At 54.8% G+C, this 14,649-nt stretch overlaps 2 protein-coding genes across 4 annotated transcripts in view; one reads left to right on the top strand and one right to left on the bottom strand.

Moving 5' to 3' along the window:
- LINGO1 (leucine rich repeat and Ig domain containing 1) overlaps nucleotides 1-14,649 on the top strand; it is a 202,191-nt gene that overhangs the window by 7,162 nt on the left and 180,380 nt on the right. The window lies entirely within an intron of this gene.
- CRABP1 (cellular retinoic acid binding protein 1) overlaps nucleotides 1-14,649 on the bottom strand; it is a 658,055-nt gene that overhangs the window by 550,021 nt on the left and 93,385 nt on the right. The gene's annotated exons all lie outside the window — the stretch shown is intronic.

Below are 14,649 nucleotides of genomic sequence, written 5' to 3'. Positions count from 1 at the left end.
GCCCGGGCAGTTACTGACTTGTCGTCATTTCTGCTCCACAGGTAGGGACATTCTGAGGCTCCGGGAGGGTGGTGGCCACATGAGGATGGAATCAGTATCAGGACCCCCAGCCCCTGGCTGCTCTGCAGAGGACATGGGGAGCCTGGTGGGTGGGGGAGGTGTGGTCACAAGACAGCAGTCACCTCAATAAAGGGCAGCGTCTGGCTTCTGAATGTGTTAAGGCTTTTAAATGTGCAGCTAGGGCTCAGTGGAATTTGTGAAAAGCGATTTCTAGGGAAACAACATAAAGGAGATGGCGGGGGGAGGTTTAACCTACTTCAGAGACCCAGTTGCCTTTCAGGCTTACCAGGAGCACTAGGCATTGTGTGTGGGGCTTCTGCCTGGCTCACGTGACTGTGCTTTTTTTAAAAAATTATTTTATTAGGAACATTTTCAAACATACGAAAAAGTAGAGAGAATAGTAGAGGGAACTCCCGTATACCCCTCATCTAGATTTAACAATTGTTGACATTTTCCCACATTTTGCTTTACCTATTTTTTCCAGAGTACTTTAAATTATAGACATCAAGCCCTTTTACCCCTAAATATTTCAGCATCCATCTCTAAAAAATAAGATAAAATATTTCTGCCTAATCTTAAGTGGTCTCAATTTTTTTTTCATTTTATCCTTGGGAGATAAAGAATCTGATGGATGAGCAGACTGAGGCCTCTGAAGTGACTTGGCCTGTCCAAGGTCACATAGCAGAGAAGGGGAGGGTCCTCTGCAAAGGCCCTGAGGCCTCGGCCACCCTACCCACCCCTGTCCAGCAAGCCGCAGGCACAGCCAGGAAAACCCCAGGCTGGAGTGCCTGCTCCCAACTTGCTTAGGTGGGATCTAGGAGGCAGGCTGAGGGTGTAGCCCGGGATTGGGCAGACACAGGAGAGGCAGGGGAGGGGAGAGGTGGTCTGGAGCTGGACCCCTCTGAACAGGTTCCCCTGGCTCACGCTGGAGATTCCACCTGGAAACAGGAAGTGACCCTCTTTTAGGTTAATTATCTCTCTTTCTTTTGTTTGCTGTGAGGATTAATCAGGAACTGCAGCGTCAGGAAAATCTAAAACAACTTCTTGTTTACTGTTTAATTTAGGAGAATGTTATCAGGCTCCGGCCATGCAGGGCCAGGGGAGCCTCTATTGGCACAAGCAGCTGGGCTGCCCCCACCGGCCTCCCTGTGGGAGCAACTGGGAAGGTGGTGGGAAGGCTGGCCTGGCAAGAGGAGTTGGGATCGGGTCTGGACAACTGTGGGAATTGGGGGTGTGTGTTGGGGGCTTGGGGCTGTGCCTGAGATCTGGGCTAGACCAAAGACTCTGTAACCTCGGAACAGAAATGGGAAGTGAAACTCGAGGGGGTGAGCTTCTGGGGTACCTGTGGACATCGGGGAGGGCCTCGGGCTGCCTGAGGCCATGTCGAGGAGCTCTCCTCTGTCCTCTGGCCTCCTGCCCGAGCCTGGACTCCTCCCTGGGAGGCTGCAGCAGGATGAGTGCCCCCTGCCAGCCCAGGGTAGCTACAGGTCTCCCTGGGCTTCCCCGCCTCCTTGGAGTTAGGGTGATCCCTCCCCCAGCACTCTCCGATGCTTGAGACTTCCTGAGGGGTCCCAGAGGTCACAGGTATGGATCACAGAATGCTGGAACTAGAAGGCGTGCTTAGAGATGATCTCATGCCTCCTCTAGGTTCCAGATAGGAAACTGAGGCACAGGGAGTGGCCAGTTCTGTTTCGGGTCTCACGGTGAAGCACTGCAGAGCCTTGGCAATAAGTCAGGTGTCTGGCTTCCCAGTACCAGGATCCTCTGCTTCCAGGCCACATGGGCTTGTCGTTCAGGACCCACTAGTGCTCCCCTGGGTACAGAGCCAGGAGGCTGGATCAGCTGTGGAAGGGCTGCCAGTCATCCCAGGGGGTGGGCCTAGGGTCTGCCCCCCTCTCTCTACCTCTCCCTCTCCTCCCTAGATTCCTGTGTGTTAGTGTGCACGTGTCTGAGTGTGTGCGTGTGTGTGTGAGCCTAATTACCCATGTATGTGCATGTGTTTGTGTGTGTGTGCATGTGTATGCATGTGTGTGTATGTTTGTGTGTGTGCCTAGTTACTTACCCGAGAGGAGAAGAGCTTCGCAGGTTGGGGAGGAGGCCTCAGTGGAGTGTCCTGAGGCTCAGCCATCTGGGACTGAGACTGGTCTCCTGTCCCCTTCCCTGCCCCCACAGCAAGGAGGAGCGCCCCGATTAGTGCCAGGCTTACTGTTGGGCTTATTCTTGAGGTCAGTGGGGGAGGAGGGTGGGAGAGGCCCCTGGGAGAAAGGCAGCCAGAGCAGGAGTGAAAGGCAGAGACATCAGAATATCTCCTGATCCCAGCTCTCCAGCCCTGCAGCGCCACCGGACCCACAGCAAGCCCGTGTGTTCTCTGCAGTTGGGGAAGGAGAGGAAACGACCTCACGTCGGACGAGTGACTCAGTGGGAGCTGTGAGACAGAGGCACGCCGCCACCTCTCCTGGGCAGCTGTTTCTTCCCTGGCAAAATGAGGCAGGGGCTGGGTCTCTTCTGCTCTGAGAGCGAGGTGGGGAGGACGGGTCATGGCTGGCTGTAGGTTGGTCTTTCACCTCCCTGCCGGGCAGGAAGTAGACTGGAAGGGTCACAGGAGATAGCACAGGTCCTTGGTGTTCCCTCAGCACACCAGGCCTTCCCTCTGCTCTCCCAGTGCTGTGGGGGTGGGGGGAGGGCACCATACTTACAGTCCAGGAATCCAGTCAGGGCGGGGGCATAGCCTCTGTGTGTTCCCGCAGTGACTATGCTAGATCCCGGAGGGACCTGGAACAACGTTACCCTCATTTGTGTGTACAGCTGTTCTGCAAGGTGGGCATTATCGACTCCATTTTACAAATGAGGAAAGTGAGGCTTAGGGTGGTCACCCGCCTGGTTAGGAGTTGGGGTGAGATTTGAGCTCCGGACTGCCTGGCTTCCCCGGATCCTGCTGCCTTTGAGGCCTGGTTTCTGCTCCCAGCCTCATCACTGCCTGCTGCTCTGTGGGTCTTGGTGCTTGCCTTTGTCCAGTGGGGCTGGGAGGATGGCTGAGGGCTGACTTGCAGGCCTCAGGCTGGAGGGGATTCATGCTTTTTGTCCCTCTGGGAGGCTGACCCTCCATTCACCTCCTCCACCTGGCCTGGCAGATTCTAAGGGCTCTGGCTGAGGCTTACCAGTGTTCTTGGAGGAATCCTTCCTAAGCCAAGCAAAATGGGAGGATCCTGGCCCTGTGCTCAGGGATTGGGCCTCCATGCATGTGCAAAGCTCATTAGAGCTTCCAGTGCCTTTTGCTCCCAGCCGGCACATGTCTTCCAAGTGAGCATTTGTTAGGTGACTGCATGTGGAGTGGGAGCTTGAGTGCGCATATATGGGCCATCTGAGGCCTAGGGAGTCACACCTGAGGATTGAGCGTGAAACAGGGCAGGGGAGAGTTCACTGAACACCTGTTAAGTGTTGGGCACAGTGCTAAATGCTTTACTTATATTACCTCATTTAATCCTAACAATAACCCCATGAGATGTGCACTATTACTATCCCCGTTTAACAGATGAGGAAACTGAGGCTCAGAGAGATTGAGGGACTTGGTGGATATCACGCAGCTAATGAATGGAGGACCTGGCATTTGAACATAGGAGCATTGCTTCTACAGGAGGCTGTGTCTGTGTGCCAGACAGAGGGGAGTCTGTGCTGCAGCTGGGACGAAGGCAGTGCGGTTTCAGGAAGAGGTGTCTGCTCTGTATTTGGAGGGCGGAGGTCAAGGGTCCAGCAAAAGTCCAGGTGAAGGAGGGGTTCAGCGGCAGAGGCCTGGGTGGCAGGCCAGCATTCGGGTCTAGGGCTGTGTGATCCTGGCTCAGCTTCCCTGCTCTGGGTCCATATCCGGAAACCTGCCTCACCTCCCTCTCAAGGCCTTTGTCCTGATACAGGAGTGCATCCTTACGCTCTTATATCTGGGCAAAGGCCTTGCGGCGAGACTGAGTGTTGCTGCTCAGAAGACAGTCGGGGCAGTGTGCCACATTGGGGAGCATCTGCGGATGAGGCTGGAGAGGGGCCCAGGCTGTGCAGGCCTCCAGTGCCAGCCTGCAGTGGTGGATGTTCTCTGGATTTTGAGCAGGGGAGAATTGTGTCCAGGTCTGAGGTTTACAGGGATGGATCTCTGGTGGCTGGGGCGGTGGGTGGTGGGGAAGGGGTGAGCGAGCAGCGGGCAGCTGGGGGCTTCTCTCCTTCCCTGAGCCTGCATGGGTAAGGCTCATCTCCTTATCTTCAATTCTTTCCCTCCCATTCCCTGCCTCCTAGAATGTGGAGCTGGGTGGGAAGCAGGGGAGGTCCCTGGCCTCTTCCAGGCCCCTCCCTCAGAGACTGTAAATATTTTGTCTTTACCGTCTCTGCTGCTGGAAATTGCTGCTTTTAACGCCTTTTTTTCTTTTGCTTGATACAAACGAATGCTGGAAAAATTCCGTGCCGGGCGCTCACTCTGTTGCTTCTGCTCGTGCCCAGAGTCCCCTCCAAAAACTCTAATTGCTTTTAAGCTGCGATAGTTGGCAAAAGCAATTTTCTTTACATTATGGAGGAAAGGGGAAAATCCACCAGATTTTCTTCTTCCTTTTTTCCCCCCGTTTGGACTCTAACCTTTCGTTTTGAGTTCTCTGCATTGCTGCTGTGATCCTGGGAGAGAAATGGAGTAGAAGAGATGTGGGCAGGGAGTCAGGAACACCCATGAACAGGGAATTTTGCCTCTTTGGGCCTCAGTTTCCCCATTTACAAAGTGATTATATTTCCATTCATTCGTTCACTAGAGGTTCCCTGAGCACATCCTTTTGAAGCAACTCGAGGGCCAGGACTGGCTGCTGCACCCGGGACAGAGCCTGGCACATAGTGGGTGCTCCATTGAGGCTGGCCAACTGGATAAACAGCTCCACTGGCAGCCAGGCACTTTGCCAGGCACCAGGAATGCACAGGATGGATCCAAAGCAGCCCCTGCCCAGGAGAGTTCACTGATTAGAGGGGGCACCACCACACAAACATAATAACTACATTAATGGGTTGCACTACAGGTGGGTCCTGGGTATGAGGAGCACAGAGCAGGGCATGCTGGGGGACTCAGGGAAAGCTGCAGGAAAGAGAAGCATTTGAAGGAGGGGTAGGAGATGGGATGAACTGGGCCAAGGAGGAGAGAATTCCAGACAGGAAACAGCATGCGAAGACAGGGAAGGGTGACCTCTGAGAAGCTGGGTGTGGCTGGAGCCGAGGCTGCCCAGATGGGCCTGAGCTCCTAGGGAGAGCTTTGCATGGCAGGTGGGGAGTTTGGACTTGATCTCAAGGTAATGGGGAGCCCTGGAAGGGTTCCAAGCAGGAGACTCAGGCAGGGAAGATCCCTCTGGCTGCACAGTGTGGATAATGGGGGAGGAGAAATGCTGGCTGGGAGGCTGGTCACCACGAGCCTGGGGGGAGATGGGAGGATGGTGGTGTGAGTGTGAGACAAGCCTGGAGACCCAGATTCTGGCGCTCACCTCCTCTGCCTGTGCTGTGGGGAGAGGCACTCCAGGTCTTCCCTGGACCGGGGGGTCGGGATCCCCTAGGGTATCTGGGGAAGCAGGCGTCCAGTTCATAGGCCTCTGCCACTGTGGTCAGGTTTGCTTCATTCTCTGTTCCTCAAGTGTACAGCCCTTTACAGTTTATAAAGCCCACTCACCTCTGACCCCTAGGTAGATCTGAAAACGGTCTCCTGGGGTGGGCAGAGCAGGATGCCCATCCCCTGTGGACAGATGTAGCTCAAGCTCACCCCAGGGCCCTGAAGACAAGTGGAGCTGGGGAGGGGATTTGAACCCAGACTACTGCCTGCCCCACTTCTGCCGAGTACCCCTTTATCCCCGACCCTCTCCTCGCCTCTCCTCCTGAGCCCTGTGCTTCTTCCCTGTTTGCAGAGCATGTGGGGCTTTTCAAAAGCATTAATGATAGAAAATAAATTGGAATCGGAGAGGAATCATCGCTGGGCATTCTCAGAGGGCCGCCTCTGCCCTCGCGTCTCTCAGCCATATTGAAGCCGGCAGCCAGACCAGAATATGAATGAGTCTGGGGCCAGCATTGCTCTTAATCTGCCGGGAAGCCCAACATGGTCAGATGGCACTCACCAGCAGCAACGCTGTTTGCAGTGAGGCCTCGGTGGCCGCTGGGCATCACCAACCAGGACTGATTTCTCCGGGATGGACTCACAGTCCATGGCTGCCAAGGAAAGGTAGAGGGAACCTCAAGCTTAGGTCCCCATTCCCGCCAAAGCCCTCTGCCGGGATCACAGCTCTGAGGTCAGCCCCGGGTGGGGTCAGGCATCCCTGCCTGAGGACAGAGGTACATGGAAGACCATCAGTGGCACTGGGTGTCTGTGTGATCTGGGTATTCAAGGCCTCCTGTGTGCCCTTGACCCTCTTGTCCTGTCTCCTTCAACAAACCTTCCTTGATCACTGCCCAGCTCACACTTTTTTCCATTTATAAGCTTCTTGTGGCCCTTGGGGCCTACAGGGACCTGGCAGGAAATGCGTGGAGCTGGCTGGGTGTGATGCAATACGGGGTGGTAGACACTGTGGCAGCACAGAGGCACTGGGACCACCGGTTTGGAAGCCCTGCCATGGGCACTTCCACATGGTTTTGCTAAGTAGACAATGTCCTTGCTCCACAGCCACGGCCCTCATCTGCCAACTAGCAGAGAGCCCCCTAGGGCAGGCCCCGGTCTCTGCCCTGCAGCTTGTCCTTCCACGGCAGGCCCAGCTAGTCATGGGCTGGGCACCTGGGCAGGCCTCCCACAAAGCATCAGAGACTCTGAGGACCTGGGGAATCACTCAGAGTAACCCTCCTGCTTAGAGATGGGGAAACTGAGGCCCAGAGATGGAGGGTGGGTGGAAGGTCTCTGTTCTGCTCTCGTCAGATGTTGCACCTCTGCCCTTATTAATCTTCCCAGCAGGAGTAGGAGGGCAGTTTTTATACCTCTGTTTTAGAGAGGAGGAAACTGAGGCTCAGGTGGCTGGATCCAGGGAACACTGCAGGCCTGCATTTGAGTTAGTCTGTTGGAACCCCAGTGCCGGCCATCTCTTTCTGGCAGGATTAGGGGGTGCTGGGGCATGTACAGAGTCCAAGAGAGACAAGGTGCATTTGTGCCCAGAGTAAGCCCAGACAAGGGTGGGAGGCCTGGGATCCTGGCTCAAATATACCACCAACTCCCTGTGTGACCCAGGCCAGGCTGAGGGAGGCCCTTGGAGAAGTCAGGGGCAGTTGGGGGGCCCACTGAGGCCATGTGGCCTGGGCTTGGCTGCCAGCCCTGCTCAGCCCTCCCATCCAGTCCCTGGCCTCCCTTGGCCCCAGGCTCATAATGAACCCTTTCACTCCTGTCATCTCTGTGGTCACTATAACGTGAGAGGTGGTAGCTGCAGTACCCAGGAGGGACCTGGGACTCTGCAGGCTCACTTAGCAGTGTGGGACAGCCCAGGCAGCCATTAGCCTGATGCAGCTGGGAAGCAGGAGGACGAGAGAAGGGGGCCTCAGGCCGCTGCTGGGTGGGTGGACTGCACAGACCCCTCAGCCCTCCAGCCTGGAGCCAGGCCCAGGCCAGCTGCACCCCTGCACATCCTTGCACAGACTCAGATAGACTCACATGAACCAGCTTGTCTAGCACCGGGGGTAAAATGGAGAAACTGAGACCGAGAGTCTGAGAATGAGACTCAGGGTTGCCGCTCGCTCACTCTGACCTCTGCCCATCCAGCCTGTGCTCTTGCTCTTCTTGATGGGGAGCTCACCCCTTACCCAGACAGCTTGCCTGCCTTGGACAGCTCCCTTCCCTCTCTGGCCATCAACTGCTAGTGACTCACCCAGGGATCCTGGCTTGGGGCCCGGGGCCACAGGACTTGCCCTAGTCCCTGCCCCCAGCACCCCGTCCTGATGTGTGGCACATATTGTGCCCCGAGTCTGCGTTCCTATGGGGGTGAGCCTTGCCCTGTTCCTGCCTGGTGCTTCTGGATCTTTGGGCTGGGGGCCCCTGGAGGAATCTGATGAAAGCCATGGCACTGTGTTAGAGACGGGGGCCCAGCCGCTCCTGCATGCATATTGTCATAGCCAGTTTTGTGCAGTTTTGGGGCTCACAGACCTCTGTAGTCCTCCCTTCCTGGGAACCCTGGTTGGGAACTCCTGCTTTACTCATTCCCCAGGTGACATGATTCATATCACCTGTTGTGCTACCTAGGATGAGATGCTAGGTGTCCCAGCACCCAGGCCACACCCTTTCTGCTCTATCCTGCTGCCTTAAGAAGGTCCCACTGTGTGTGGCTTAGGGGCTGAGAGCTGTGTGTATTAGGCTGTTCTTGTGTTGCTATAAAGAAATTCCTGAGACTGGGTAATTTATAAGGAAAAGAGGTTTAATTGGCTCATGGATCTGCAGGCTGTACTGGAAGCATGGTGGCAACATCTGCTCGGCTTCTGGGGAGGCCTCGGGAGCTTTTACTCATGGCAGAAGGTGAAGTGGGAGCAGGCACTTCACATGGTGAAAGTAGGAGTGAGAGAGATGGGGAGTGCCACACATTCTCAAACGGCCACATCTCAGATCTATTGAGAACTCACTATCACGAGGACAGCACCAAGTCATGAGGGATCCACCCCTATGACCCAGCCACCTCCCTCTAGGCCCCACCTCCAACACTGGGGGTTACCTTTCACCATGAGATTTGGAGGGGCCATCCAAACTATATCACTGTGAGAACCCATTCATTCATTCTAGAAACGTGGTTTTTTTCTCCAGGTTTTTTGTTTGTTTGTTTTGTTTGGAGGTGGGGTCTTGCTCTGGCCCAGGCTGGAGTGCAGCAGTGTGGTCTTAGCTCACTGCCGCTTCAAACTCCTGGGCTCAAGCGATCCTGCCACCTCAGCTTCCTGAGTAGCTGGGACTAGAGGTGTGTGCCACCACTCCTGGCTCAGTCTGTAACATTTGTGCCTGATGCCTCCTCTGTGCTAGGCCTAGGCTGGATTCTAGGGTACAGAGAAGAACAAGACCCATCCCCTACCCCTGGGGAAGCCAGACCTGTCAGTAGTCACAGCTTAGGGGATGAGGGTGGGACAGAGGTGAGCACAGGGTGGGTGTACCAGAGGGGCTTCACCCCAGCCCTGTAGGGAGAAGCTTGTTAGAGGACAGTGGGAACTGGTCAGGGAAGGCAGGCATCCCCCGGGGGAACAGAAGGTGCAAAGGTTTGCAGGCTCAGTTCTGTTGAGGAAGACAGGAGGCCCAATCTGATTGGAGGATAGTATTGGGAGGCACCGGGGTCAGGTGTGAAGCTGAAGGCCACTTGGGGATGGGTCCCAGGGGGCCTGACGGGCCCAGTAAGGAGTGTGGGCAGGGAGCAGTAGGGAGCCATAGAAGGGTGTGGAGCAGGCAGCCATGTGGTTGGATCTGCATTTTGGAGTGCTCCCCTGGCAGCTGCAGATGGAACATGGGTGAGTGTGGAGGTGAGAACAGGAGACCACCAGGAAGCTGTGTTGTTTGCAGCTCGGACCCAGGTAGAGAGTGTCATTCACCACTCATCAGGAGGAGTTTGCTTGTCCCTGTAGCCCCTGCCTCCTGGAGGCAGGTGGAACACGAGCTGTGCAAACAAACGTTCAAGGGAAGGGGGCCTTCTGGAACTGGAGGGGGCCTTGTACTCCTTCTGGGCAGTTTTCTCTGCATTTTTGATTGACTCACAAGTGGGAGGGGTATTTCCAGAATGGCCTGATCTCTGCAGTTTGCCACCTGCTCCTGGCCCCTCTGCAGGCCTGCTGGCTGCCTATACCTCCTAACATACACACAAACATACACGCGCACCTTGGGGAACACCCGGGGGCACAGGACACACCACACACACACTATGCACACTTATACATGGGTCTGCTGTGTTCCTCTCCCTCCAAACACACACATGCTTTCCCTTTGCTGTCATCTCCGAGAGTGACAACACACATACACATAGACTGATTCTAGATTACAGACATGCCTCTATACCACTTGGAGCCCACACACCCTCCAGAGTTCACCTCCGCAGACCCACATGTGCCCTCTGTCTGTGAGCACCGCATACCTGCATGCCCCAGCCACCTCCACGCGCCCCATTGGCTCATCTCCCCACTCTCTGTACATAGAGGGAGAAACACACCCCAGCTTCTCCCTCTTTCCCTCCCTCTCTCTCTCCCTCCCTGCAGCACTGGAGCCTTGAAGCCCACCCTTTCCTGGTGGGCTGCAAAGGCCCACCCAGGCCTGCAAAGGCCCTGTCTATGTTCCCTTTACCCCAAGGGCTCTCCTCAGCCCCAGTTCTGGATTCCCCAGGACTGTGATCATCTCAGGGTTTTCTGAACACCTAGAGAAACCCCTGACCCTCGCCTGGGACTGTGTGGGTCTATTAGGTGTGGGTCCACAGCCTAATACACACCCTCCTCAGCACGGAGCCATGCAGAGGAGCTACAGGCCCTGGCTGCCGGTGTACCTTGAGCAACCTTCTGCCCCTTTGGACCTTGGCCTGGGGGAGCATAGGCATGGGTTCCACAGTCTCCAGCTGAGGTTCTCAAACTGGTCCTAGAGCCCTAGTGTTTCCAGAAGGGGCCTCGGGGATACGAGGGTGGGGCTGGGGCTGGATGGGGCTGAGTGGATGGGTGTTGGTCCCCTCCCACTTCAACCAGCCCTGCTTAGATCTGCATTTCCTATTGGGGTCTGAGAAGGATTAAAAAAACCCATTAACTCTTTATTGATTTTGTTTGTCTGATTACAATAGAAGACCCAACAATACATTTGTGGAAAACAGAGGCCATGAAAGCCCCCTTGTCCTACCGCTGGGAGGTGATTGCTGTAAATCCTGGCGTATTGTCCTCCAGCCTTTTGGGGCATATAGCAACAAATCATTAATTACAGAAATGGGCTTATGCTGAAATAGCATTTTACAGCTTGATTTTTTCTGTATTGTTATACATAGACGTGCCTCATTCTGTCAGATGGCTGCAGCGTGTTCCATAGCGTGGACATGCCATATTTTATTTGAACTTTCCCTTATTGATAAACGTTTAGGCCATTTCGAATTTCTTTTTCAGTCTTAGCAGCAGTGTTTCCATGAGCATCCTTGAGCATGTATATGTGAGTGCTTGTGCTATTATTTTATGGGAGAGGCTCCTGGAAGTGGAATTACTAGGTTGTGGATTGTGTGGGTTAAAATGTTAACCAATATTGCCAAATTACTCTTCCAAATGTTGGGCCAACTCCCCCTCCCTCCAATGGTCTGGGAGTGCTCATTTTCCCACATCCTTGCCAGCACTGCTTGTTATCAATCATTTAAATTTTTCCCAATCTGATAGGCAAGAAATGGTAGCATGTCGCTTTCATTTGCATTTCCCTGGTTGCTAGTGAGATAGAACATCTTTTCATGCATTTATTGGCCAATTTAGTTCCTCCTCTGCAGATTTCTAATTCACTGCCAATTTTTCTCTTCTTTTGTCTTTTTTCTTATTGATTTGTAGGGGCTTTTTGCATATTAGTGATATTTTCTTCCATTGTCTCATTTGCCTTTTAACTTTGTTTATGTGTCTTTTGCCGTACGGATGTTTTACACATTTATGTACAGTGGTTGGATTTGTTGAAATTTCACTTTATGGCTTCTGGATTTAATGTCTGGCATAGAAATGCTTCCCCCACTGCATCAGATTTCATTTCAAATAAGAATTTTATTGCTGAAATATCTTTGCAAAGCCCTGGTTTGTAGGCTCCTTCCCAGCTGTGTGTCTGTTCCTCTCGGCAGCTGCAGGCCTGGCTCTTGGGGAGGGGAGGGTGGCCCTATCCGTCCATCCATCTTCAGCTCTGTACTCTCCCTTTGTCCGGCTGGCTTTGGGGTCACTGCTGCTCTGTCTCTCTCAGAGCCTCTGTCTCTCGCATGCTCTGCCCCCATTCCTCTGTCTCTGCTGTTTTCCCTTCCCCAGTTGGTTTCCTATCAGGCAGCAGTAACTAGGGATGTGAGGTGGCAGTGGTGGCAGCCCTTAGTGGGTTGGGGACAGGATGGCAGCTGTCATGGAATGTGCCCCCCTTGCCCTCCACCTGCCAGCCTAGCCCCAAGTCATGTGGGCTGGCAGGGGAAGCCCTGGCCTGGTTCTCTCTCTGGAAGAGACTCTTCCTGCCAGAGCCCAAGGGAGGGCCCTGAGCCAATCCTAATCCCTCCTCCATCAGGAAGCCTTCCAAGACAGCTTCTTCTCCCTTCCCACAGCTGTGGACCTGGCCCTCCCGTCTTTCCTTGCTGGTCTTTCCCCGTCCTGCGTTCTCAGTGCTGAGCTCCCCGGAGTCCACCTGGCCACCTCTTAGGGCCTTGGTTTCCACCTGTGTAACATAGGTCCTGGGCGGCTGTCGCAGCCACTGGGAGACATGGCACACACAGAACTGGTGGGTCTTCCAAGCCAAACTCTGAAAGGTATTCCGTCTTACTCTCTCCATACAGCCCCATCCCCCCACCAAAAAAAAAAAAAAAAAAAAAAAAAAAAAAACCCAGCAAAAATCACAGGAGAGAGCTTGCATGCTGCTGACAAAGAGACAAGGACTTGTACTCCTTCCGTCAGGATGGTGGCCAGCGGGGCCACCCCAGGTGCAGTGTCATACCTGGCTCATGGGAGGTGCCCAGGAAAGAGAGAGAGAAAGGGCAAGGACCTAATGAACAATGTGGGAGCTGCTGAGGCTGGGGAGAAGGAGGGAAGTCTGGGGCCCACATTCTTTGAGTTACTTCTGGCTAGCAAGGCACTTTCCTCATAGTCCCTCATTCCTGGGGCCTGGGGTGCTAATGAGAAATACCCGCCCTTTACCTCCTGGAGGTGTGGGCCCCAGGTGGACTGTAGGGGGGCCTTGGGCTAGGGGAGCAGCTGGGAGAAAAGTTGGGGAAACTCAGAGGTCTCTTAGAAGCATGGCTCAGAAGTGCATAACCTAAAACTCTGAGGGACCCTTCCCCGGGCTCCTGCAGTCCCTGGCCTTCTGGCCTGGCACCCATCCTCTGATCATGATGGTCTGTCTCCTCTGAGCAGGAGCAGCATCCTTTATATCTCCCTGTTCCACTGACCAAGCGCATGGTACATACTTAACAGAAGTAGAATGAATTAATGAGGGAATAGCTAGGGGTATTGATCAGAGGGCTCAGGTCTGGTCAAGAGGAGACCTGGGCTCTGGGCTTGGCTTTTTGGTTGACTTTCTGTGTGACCCTGACCCTGGTTGGACCTCAGTCTCCCCATCTGTACAGTGGGCATGGGCCTCTCAAGCTCTGTGATTGTGCTCCATGTTGTCCAGAGCAGGCACAGGCCTACATGACATACACACTCAGCACACATGCCTGGGCCCTGCTTTCTGATCAGTGTTTGCTGAGTGTGTGCTGGGTGTCAGCCCCGCTCAGTGCTGAACCCTTTGTCAGAGTCCTTGGATAGCTGTTTCTGTGGAGGTCTCACATTCTCCAGGGCATTTGTTCATTCTGCTGAACACACAGGCTACACAGGCTGAGAGCTCCCTGGGCTCCACTGAGGTGGCAAGGAGCCAAGAGGGCGGGTAGGAGGCCCCCAACCTTGGCTGCAGCCCCCTCCACCCTCCTTGGCTGTGAGGCCTGCAGCTGGGCTTTCATGTCTTTCTTGGGACCTGGCACTCCAGCAGACCTCGTGTCCAGGAGAGTGCCCGGCTCCCACTGCATCTCCTCCCCTGCCCCAAATCATTGTCATGCTCTGCCTGTGGTCCCATTTCCATAGCAACTCCTTGTGATGCCACAGAGGAGAGTGGGAGCTTTAGGAAGGTTTGGAAGATTTGGGGGGAAGGGAGCGGGAGGCCCATTCATTGTCTTGGAGTGTGGCAGCTGGGGGCCCGGAATGGCACTGTGGGGATGGCTTACCCTGCCAGCTCAGGTGGAGCTGGGCTCAGGGCTGCCAGCCAGGTGGTCTGGAGGCCTTCCAGGGACAGGGCTGCCCGGGTTGGCCTGGGCCTGGTTGGCTCGTGCCAGTCTATCGGGATCCAGCTCGGGAGGCTGCTGACAGCGCCCCTGTCTGGCTAGACCTGGCTTGGGGTACGTGGGCCTGAGGAGCTGCCCAGGCTCTGCTACCCCTCTGTCCCAGGCTGGCACCGCTATGTTCTGTCCTGTCCTCCAGAATCAGCAACCAGTGGGAGGTGCACGCAGGGCTGGCTGGCAACAGGGGCCTAGTTTGGGGCTGGTGAACCGTGGGGCTGGGCAGGCCTCTCTTCCCTGGTCTGGGCTGCTTCATGGCTCTGTTGTCAGGATTGGAAAGCCAAAGTGGGCCCTGGAGCCTGCTCAGCACCCATTTCTCTGCCTCCTTGGAGAAGTCTGCAGCCCATAATATAGGAAGACCCTAGCCTCAAAGCATCTCCTACATCTTCACCTACCACGCAGCTAGAAATTCCAGCATTTGCATCTTAGATTTGATAGAATGTTAATTCTGGGAGGGACCCTGAGGGCTTTTCCATCTTCTGCCCACATTATAGCAGTCATTTGGAGCCCCATCTGCCCATCCTTCCATCAGTCCCATCCAGAAGGCCTTGTAAATGACCCTGGGGACCTAGGCCAGTGCTGGATGGCACCCAACAGGGAATGGAGC

The sequence above is a fragment of the Macaca thibetana genome, chromosome 7 (assembly GCF_024542745.1).
Source record: "Macaca thibetana thibetana isolate TM-01 chromosome 7, ASM2454274v1, whole genome shotgun sequence".
Lineage (NCBI taxonomy): Eukaryota > Metazoa > Chordata > Mammalia > Primates > Cercopithecidae > Macaca > Macaca thibetana.
Note: the sequence above shows the minus strand (reverse complement) of the source record. Positions and strands in the feature narration are given on the sequence as shown.